The sequence below is a fragment of the Equus caballus genome, chromosome 16 (genome assembly GCF_041296265.1).
Source record: "Equus caballus isolate H_3958 breed thoroughbred chromosome 16, TB-T2T, whole genome shotgun sequence".
Lineage (NCBI taxonomy): Eukaryota > Metazoa > Chordata > Mammalia > Perissodactyla > Equidae > Equus > Equus caballus.
Window position 1 is genome coordinate 91,164,709 of NC_091699.1, and position 8,827 is coordinate 91,173,535.

The window sequence follows — 8,827 nt, forward strand, 5'->3', positions numbered from 1 at the left end:
TGTCACAGCTGTAGCACCATGACAATCACACCGAAACTTTGTGTTTGCTTATTTCTAAGAAAAGTAATAATAAAAAACATTGTACTCAGTACTTCTGTCTTCGAGAGCCTTGATCCCATCCTAGTCTTTCCCACTCCTCTCCGGCCACTCTTTTGGCTCTCTTCACCTTAAATCCCAGCCCCCATACGCCTGTTAATTACAGTTAAGACATGAGGCAAAACCTCTGTTACCTGACTGTTCTATCTTGGACCCACACACTAACGTGAATCAGCCCTGCCCTTCCCAAGCCATCTCCAGTCTTGGTGCCCCTTTAATAACTCCTCCTGCTGCGTCACCCGAATTGGTAAATAAAAGTCAACGGATGCCTCTATATTCTCAACTAAAATGTGGTGTTCCCAAGAAGAAACCACATCCTGCCTCTCCTTTCAATTTTATTTCTTTATCGTTGCCTACTTTAAGCATAAAATTTCATACTCTGGTAAAACTCTTAAGAACATTTCAATTATAGTCACTTCTTAATTATATATACTCAAGAAGTTCAGTAATGGTTGAATAATTCAGAATGGGTTTACTTGGCCTTGGAATAAAGCAAAAAGGTGGAGTTACTGATTTTATTTCTTGGCTTTTCTTAGAATAATTGTAACCCAAGTTTTCCTTAACTCATCAGAAACCAACCACTGTGGACCTCCTCAGGCAAGAAGGGCAAAAAGATTAAAATTTCTGTTTTTCTGTAATTAATCTATAAGATGTTCAGTAAGCTAATAAACACATGTAACCAAAGGAGGCTAAAAGTTTTCCTAGGCCACATTTGTGTAATTGGGTCTGTCATGGGAAGAACTATAAAAGGAGAGTAAATTCATACACACCAAATGCCAGGATTATTTTCGTCAACTTCACATTTCCATGGTCAAAGATTATACATTAAAAGTAACACCCATTACCTCACAATATGCCAAGAGAACCTTAACAGATATATAACATTAAAAGACTGAAGTTCTGGAGTAGAAATAGGTCATATCCCTTAATTAATACACTGGACTAAACATCTCTGAAGAGTTTAACTATCCCCTGTTGCTCCTAGGACACCACTCTTTAATATGATTAGTTAAAAAAAATATTCTATGGCCTTCAGCCAATTTAACAGCAATTTTAAAGAACTATTGTTTCCATCATTCTCCCTTAGCCTACAATGGCAGAAAGGCACTCATTTCAAGGACAGATCCTGTGTAACACCCGGAGAAGGAACATGGGCAAGTTCTTCCATGTGGAGGGGACTTTAAAATTATTAAAATAATTTTTTTATTTAAAAAAATTAAAATATTTTTAATTGAAAAACATTTTTTTCTTGTGTTTAGTTGTTTGAGCCTGGGAAGTCCCGTGCCAGTCGGAAAGAAAGGACATGCCAGAAAAAGAGGAAATTCATAAATGCCTCTATGCATCATATTAGGAACAGGTGAGGCTTGTCAGTGATGACACTTCACCATACTTCCCCAGTCCTGGCCAAATGAGCACCAACCACGCATACGAGAGTATTTCTCTTCCACGGCGTCAGAGAGCATTCCCTCCTTGCACAGAAATCCAAGGAAGCAGAGCTAGACAGACTCTGAAACAGCACTCATTTGTTCATCTTTGCTCTTTTCCTCCCTATTTGGTTACGATATTTTGAGTCAAACTATAGGTTTGTGAAGATGAGTATCTGTTGGCAAAGCCACTGCAGAACAAAGTCTGGGTCCTCACTTTCCTGCAGGTTTTAGAATTCTAGCAATTACATGGTATCTCAAGCATGAAAAATGCTATGTCACAAGCTCTGGTGCAGAATGTTAAGTGACAGGTGTACCTGCAGGTGTGCCAAATGGAATGAAGCACGTGTGGAATAATGATACCCACCATGTTCATCCCCGTACTCTCTTGCTTGCTGTCTTAAGGATCTTTTGATTTCCTCAAACTCAATGGGTTATTACAAGACATAACGTCACTCAGTTTTGGAAATGACTGGGCTGAGTCCTGGGTAAGTTAATTAGTGAATTAATTAACATAATAACTATTTTTTTTTTTGGTGAGGAAGATTGTTGCTGAGCTAAGATCTGTGCCAGTCTTTCTGTATTTTGTATGTGGGATGCCACCACAGCATGGCTTGATGAGCAGTGTGTTGGTTTGATGCGGGGACAGCGAGCCGAAGAGTTGAGAGAAAGATTTCTTGGACTCTCAAGGTCTGGCAGTAGTGCTCTTTTATTTAGAGAATAGTATGGAATAGCATGGGGACAGGACCCATGGGCAGTCCGAGCTGCTGCTGCTGCCATGTGTTGAGGGTTAGGGCTAAATTTATAAGGCATGGGTATGTGACTTATTTTTACTGGAAAAAGAAAAGATGATGTAAAAAGTCATTAAATGGTTTCAGTGCAGATGGGGTCTGGTTATTGTGTGGTCGTATAACTTTAGATATGAATCTGGTCATACAGATCGGCACATAGGTGAGGATGCCCTGGGCTTCTCTACCTGGGGCAGCCTTAATCCATATCAGGTTCACTTAGGATCCAAACCCATGAACCCCCAAGCGGAGCACATGAATTTAACCACTATACCACCTGGCCTGCCCTGACATGATAACTTTTTTTTTTTTTTAAAGATTTTATTTTTTTCCTTTTTCTCCCCAAAGCCCCCCAGTACATAGTTGTATATTCTTCGTTGTGGGTCCTTCTAGTTGTGGCATGTGGGACGCTGCCTCAGCGTGGCTTGATGAGCAGTGCCATGTCCGCGCCCAGGATTCGAACCAACGAATCACTGGGCCGCCTGCAGCAGAGCGCGCAAACTCAACCACTCGGCCACAGGGCCAGCCCCCTGACATGATAACTTTTAAATAATGCCTTCCACGACTCTTAGTAGGAAACAAATCGAAGAAGACTTCCAAGAAAGAGAAAATCATATTTATCCTGTACTAAAAGAAAAAAAATCTCTAATAAAGTCATATTATATATTGTACTGTTGGAATCTTCATTACTTCAGGACAAACACAGATCTTCAAATTATAATCTGATTAACTCTGTTAGGTGAGAGCTTCTGAAGAGACTGAAGCATCATATGCTATATACATATAAGTATAGCTCTGTTAAAATTACTCTCTCAGGCACCATAAGTCCCCTGCTGCTCCGGGCTATTTGGTAATTATACACCTCCACCACCACAAAGAAAGGCAAGCGGTGCAGGTCATCCAGTTATGGCTCCACAATCAGATGACAGTGACACCCTCTCACCCATCTCTTGGGGGCCTGGAATTTCTCTCTTCTTGCTTCCAAAAAGTATTAATATAAAATCTGGAACCCACGGGGGAAGCATCCCTAATTTTGGAAGATCCTAAAACTACTATGCCTATAAACTAGGCATAAAGTTGATTTGGATTATTTACCCAAATTTACTTCTTAATCGCCTAAGAACAAAGCAGTTAACATTTTTCTCAGAGTCCTAAGATGGGGATATATGTTCTGAATTATTTTAGCAAAAATGTTACTGCTCTAAAAACAATCCCAGAATTCTATGTCCCTACCTTCCCATGAGTAAGTGAGAATGAGGCACTAGACCGGGGAGGAGGAACTGGGCACAGGATGTGGAGAGCCAGCGCTTGCTGAGCTAAGACACAAATTAGAAAATTTCCATGTTGTTCAGCTCATGAATGTAGGTCAATTTTGTGCATTTAAAAACATTGAGTTGACATCTAAGGACAAAAACATTTCATCTGATGAACTGTGGTTGTGGTAAAAGACAAGTAGACCACAAACAGATAAGTTTACACAAATAGGTGGGCCAAGATGGTGAGCATTCGAGTACACCAGTCCACCGGACAGGAAGGCTATGGGCGGAGGTGGGGTGGCTGCGGCCAACGCATAAATGCAAACCGGGTAACGGGAGTCTTCCTGTAAAATCCACGCCTGTATTTCAGGCTCATGGAAACAAAACAAATACACTCAGAACCATTTGGATAGCATTTTATCGTAAACCTTGGAGAAAAAAGTAGACATTACATCCACTGGGACGAACTGAGAGAGGGGTGGTCAAGTGGTCTACAAATCTAACAAGTAACCCAGAGACAAAGGAAACACAAACGAATCTTGACGTCCCTTATCATAGGCTGGTTGCTTTATACTCCTGAAAAGCCTCTGCTGACAACTCAGAGCCCCCTGACATGGATCCGTTGTTTCCTTTCCTCCTTATAAGTGAGGAAACAAGGCCCAGAGAATAAATGATCACTGAATGCTCAGAGCAGCTGAACTACAAGGATTCAGGACTCAGGTCCTTTGCACTCATGTCCTTGATCCATTGAGGAAAAGAAAGACATTTTCCCAAATTGTCAAGTTTCTTTGAAACTTGTTAAAAAACTATCTTTATGATATCTTACGTAACATAGAAAGCATGGAATTTTAAATTTACTTGTGGCCATTTTGTTTTTACTAGGCCAGGCGAAAATTTTTTCTAAGTGCTTATTAAATTCAAAATTTGGAAAATGAAAAGCACAATTGTTAGTACTGAGTAACTACCGTGCTTCAGCTTTTTAAATTTAGCACTACTCAAGAAAGTGCAATACACACACATATATAAATGTATGTGTACATATATAAATATGTATGTACATATTCACTCAGTATAAAGCTTGTGCCTTTTTTCAAAGAATGATTGAAGGCCTAGAGTATGTAAGGTACTGTAACAATCACTAGAACAGAAATGACAATTAACAATACATGATTACAATACTCTAAGTATGATGAATAATCATAATGATGCTTTAAGAAGGAGTTATGGGGCACTAATTTAGATGGGGGGGCTTGTCAAGAAAGAGATCTGAGAGCAGAAAGAAGTCTAAATTCAACCAACCAGGCCATGGAGGCGTGTGTGGTGTGTGTGGGGGAGTGGCGTGGTGGGGAGGCATTATAGCCAGAGGGGCAGAGGGGACTACACAGGTAGAAGTCCTGTGGCCAGAGGGAGCCTGACTCATTCAAGGGAACGGAGGTCTGTGTGTTAAAGAGCAAAAGAGGAAGAAATCATCAGACATGAGGTGGAGAGGTGTACAGAGGACAGTTCTTGCACCATCAATGTCTCTCCACCTGCTCTCCAGCTCTCGAAGGCGAGATCATTGCCTGTCTTGTCCAGGACAAGAGACTTAATCAGTGCTCGTTGATTCAACAATGTGTGTACAGTTTATTTCTCTCCTTTCAGTTGGAAAGAACAGCTCCCTCAGATGCAAAGGCTGCTCAGTCCACAACCAGCCACTTCACATGGCACTCCTCTACCCAGCTGTGGAAATCCACTCACTTCCCTTTTCACTTACTTTTTATTTCATTTCCTTCCACAAGGGTGTAAGGCAGCATTAAGAGAAAGTTCTGCTGTTAAGTAAGTTCAAGGAAGAAAAACTGGTACCTGAAATCACCTGACACTTCCTATGATGCAAGCGACACTTGTACTAACCATGTACCTCCTATTGCTAAACCTGGAACTGGGAAGTGGCCAGGCCATGCCTTCCAGTAATAACTCTGTAAATCAGATCACAGGAAACCAGATAGTGAGCTTGGGAAACTAGGAACTTTGTCACAAAGCAGGAAAAGTTAACTGAGTATTTTCTGCAGTGCCAGTCATGGCTCTAAACACATCACACTAATGCATATCTTCCTGTAACTCACATGTCAACCTAACATATCTGACTGTAATTCTTGTAACTCTTTCTAGTCGTTCCACAACTTCAGAGACAGGCATGGAAGGGGTGTAGAGGAAGAAACCGGCGGGGAGCCCACAGATAGTAAGGAGCAGAGGGAGGAATCAACTCCGGCAGGTGGGCTCCCAAGCTGACACTCTCAGCTTCTCTGCTAGAAACCTACTGTATCTTCCCAATTCTGGTGTTCCACGGTGCCTAGCACAGTTTTGGGCTGCAGCCATACTCCTAGTTAATACTGTTAGATGTTACAGCTAGCAGGCTCTAGTAAGCATCCCTTCTAATCCCCCCAACCTGCTGGCAGATACCCCCAGCCCAGGTTCTTGCCATGATGCAGCGCTGCTCTCTGCTGCGATAAGAGATGTACTAAGCAAAGTCGAGCCTGCAAGGCGGTTTCAGTCAGGACAAACCTTGTCGCTGGGAAGGTCCCTGGACTGGACAGGGGTACCGCCGGCCCAGCTGGGACCCTAAGAGGAGCCCCGGCTCCACTTCCGGGGTCGCTCCCCGAGGCCAGCCCCCATCCTCTACCCCGGGCGGCCTTGGGGGGGGTGGGGGGGCCGGAGGGTCGTTCCACGATCTTCCCCGGAATTGCCCCCACAGGAAACTCGGAGCGACCTCGGGCGAGCCCCCGGCTCCGGGTTTCGTTTCCGGATGGGGCGCGCACGAGCGGGCTCGCCTGCGCCTACCTGGTGCCCGCGCTCCGGCCGCGCCGCCCGCTGCTCCCCGCGAAGAGCCGCTCCGTCCTGGGTGGAGCGCAGCGACGCACTGGACGGCCGCAGCACCTGGCCCTGGGGAAATTACTAGCCGGGAAGGTGGGGTGGGGTTACCGGCCCTATAAGCCGGAGAACTTCCTCTTCCTCTCAGGGGGGCGTGGGCTGCTCGGAAGGGACGGGAGTCAAGCTCGTTTTTCCTTATGGTCCCTTTTCTCTTTCGCTTTCTTGCTGTCTCTGTCTGTGTCTCTCCACCAAACGATGTTAACCCCTTTTAAGAGTCAAACCGACCAGCTGTGTTTAGAGTGTTTAATTTTTCCAGGCCCTCGACTGGAACTGAACTGAAGGATTCAGTGATTTTTTTTTTCTTTTAATGTTTTAGTTACGAGAGGAACACAAGATCCTCCAAACAATAAAGGATAGTATGGAGGAAAGCGAATCTGACCTTCTGCACCCCCTACTTCTCCCCTTTACTTAGCAGACATTTGGATGTTTACTAAGAGAGGTGAGGTGCCGGGAGAGAAGAGCGTTGGAAGGGAGCGGAATAGAGAAGGAAACAGAAAATAAGACGGAAAAAGGAAGGAGGAAACCAAGCCACTTTGGTTTAAATCCCGTCTCATCTGTGTGACTTTGTGCCAATTGCAATATCTGTGCCTGTTTTTTAATCTGTTAATGAGGGTAGTTAGTATCTACAAATAGGTTTTTTTTTTTTTTTTTTTTTTTTTAAGGAAGATTAGCCCTGAGCTAACTGCTGCCAATCCTCCTCTTTTTGCTGAGGAAGGCTGGCCCTGAGCTAACATCCTGCCTATCTTCCTCTACTTTATATGTGGGATGCCTGCCACAGCATGGCGTGCCAAGCGGTGCCATGTCCACACCCAGGATCCGAACCTGTGACCCGGGCCGCAGAAGCAGAACGTGCACGGTTAACCTCTGTGCCACCCGGCTGGCCCCTAAGCATAGGATTTTTATGAGGATTAGGAAGTTAAAATATACAAAAAGTTTTCTGTGATGCCTGCCACAAAGTAAGCACTCAATGAATATTGTTATGGATACGTGAGTAGATACACATGTACATAGTGGTTTTTTACATAAATAGGATTATTTTCTGCAAACTGTTCTCTGATATGCTTTTCTGAGCTTACGATGCATTTTGGCAATCTCCTTGTCTTCAATACAGAACTGTATCGTTGATCGAACCTTCCAGGGGCAGTTTGTTTCCAGTTTCACAATTACAAATTATGCTCTGCTCATCATCCTTGCATCTTTCTGTACACACTACAGAAAACCTCTCTCTGTTCTTATGCCAATAAAGTTTGAAAATGCTTGTTTTACCACATCTGGGTACTTCCTGAAGATCACTTCTATATGTTTGCTACTCTGATTGGCAAATGTTACCCTATTATTGTTTCTGTTAATTCTTATGTTAGTGATATTGAGTTAATTTTTCATCTGACTACTGAACATTTTACCATTTTGTTCTGTTATCTGTCTGATACTATTCAATACGGAGTTTTCTGTTGGATCGGGATGTTTTTCCCCTTGCTGATTTGTTGTGCTCACTATATAATGTGGATTGAATCCCTCCTCTATTAAATAAGGTACAATTCTTTTGCCCAGTGGGTCTCTGGATTGTATGTTATTTAACGTTGTTTCCACAATACATATTTTTTTCTTTCTTTCTTTCTTTTTTTTTTTTTAAAGATTGGCACCTGAGCTAACATCTGTTACTAATCTTCTTCTTCTTTTTTTTTTTTCTTCTTCTTCTCCCCATTAGCCCCCCAGGACATAGCTGTATCTTCTAGTTGTAGGTCCTTCTGGCTGTGCTATGTGGGACGCTGCCTCAGCATGACCTGATGAGCAGCGCCATGACCACGCCCAGGATGGGAACCAAGGAAACCCTGGGCCGCAGAATTGGAGTGTGCGAACTTAACCACTAGGGCACCGGGCAGCCCCCATCGTTTTCATTTTTAATCATTTTTTCCTGTATTTTTCACTTTTGACTTCTGGGCTTTGCATCTTATTTCAGAAAGCCTGCTGTACCCCAGAACATCCGATATGATTTCTTCCTTGGCACTAATTTATTCCTAATTGCTGAAAGTTGGGATTTTCTAGTTATCTTTTCATTATTTATAGCTGTTTTGTGGTTCAGGAACATGCTGTGAATGGTTTCAATCTTTGAAATTTTTTGAGACTTGCTTTATGGCCCTTCAGTACGCAGCCAATTTTGTACATATTTTATAATCACTTGAAAAATAAATGTACTCCTCAGCTGTTGCATATGGTATTTTATTTTTTCTATTAAGTCAATTTCTTAATCATGCTGTTATTTAGCTGATATTTTGTTTACTTGTTCTATTAATTATTCAGAGGAACATTAAAATCTCCCACTCTAATTATAGATTTATCTTTTCTTGTTTTGACT

The 8,827-nt window shown here is 42.7% G+C and overlaps 1 protein-coding gene across 3 annotated transcripts in view; it reads right to left on the minus strand.

Moving 5' to 3' along the window:
- PLSCR1 (phospholipid scramblase 1) overlaps positions 1–6,671 on the minus strand; it is a 31,612-nt gene extending 24,941 nt beyond the window's left edge. Inside the window, exon 1 of one of the 3 annotated variants that reach the window (XM_014731906.3) lies at positions 6,382–6,671. The gene's annotated coding sequence lies outside the window, so the exon portion shown is untranslated. The remainder of the gene's footprint in view (positions 1–6,381) is intronic. The other 2 variants (XM_070239113.1, XM_070239112.1) reach the window with 2 other exon arrangements.
- Between the last annotated feature and the right edge of the window lie 2,156 nt (positions 6,672–8,827).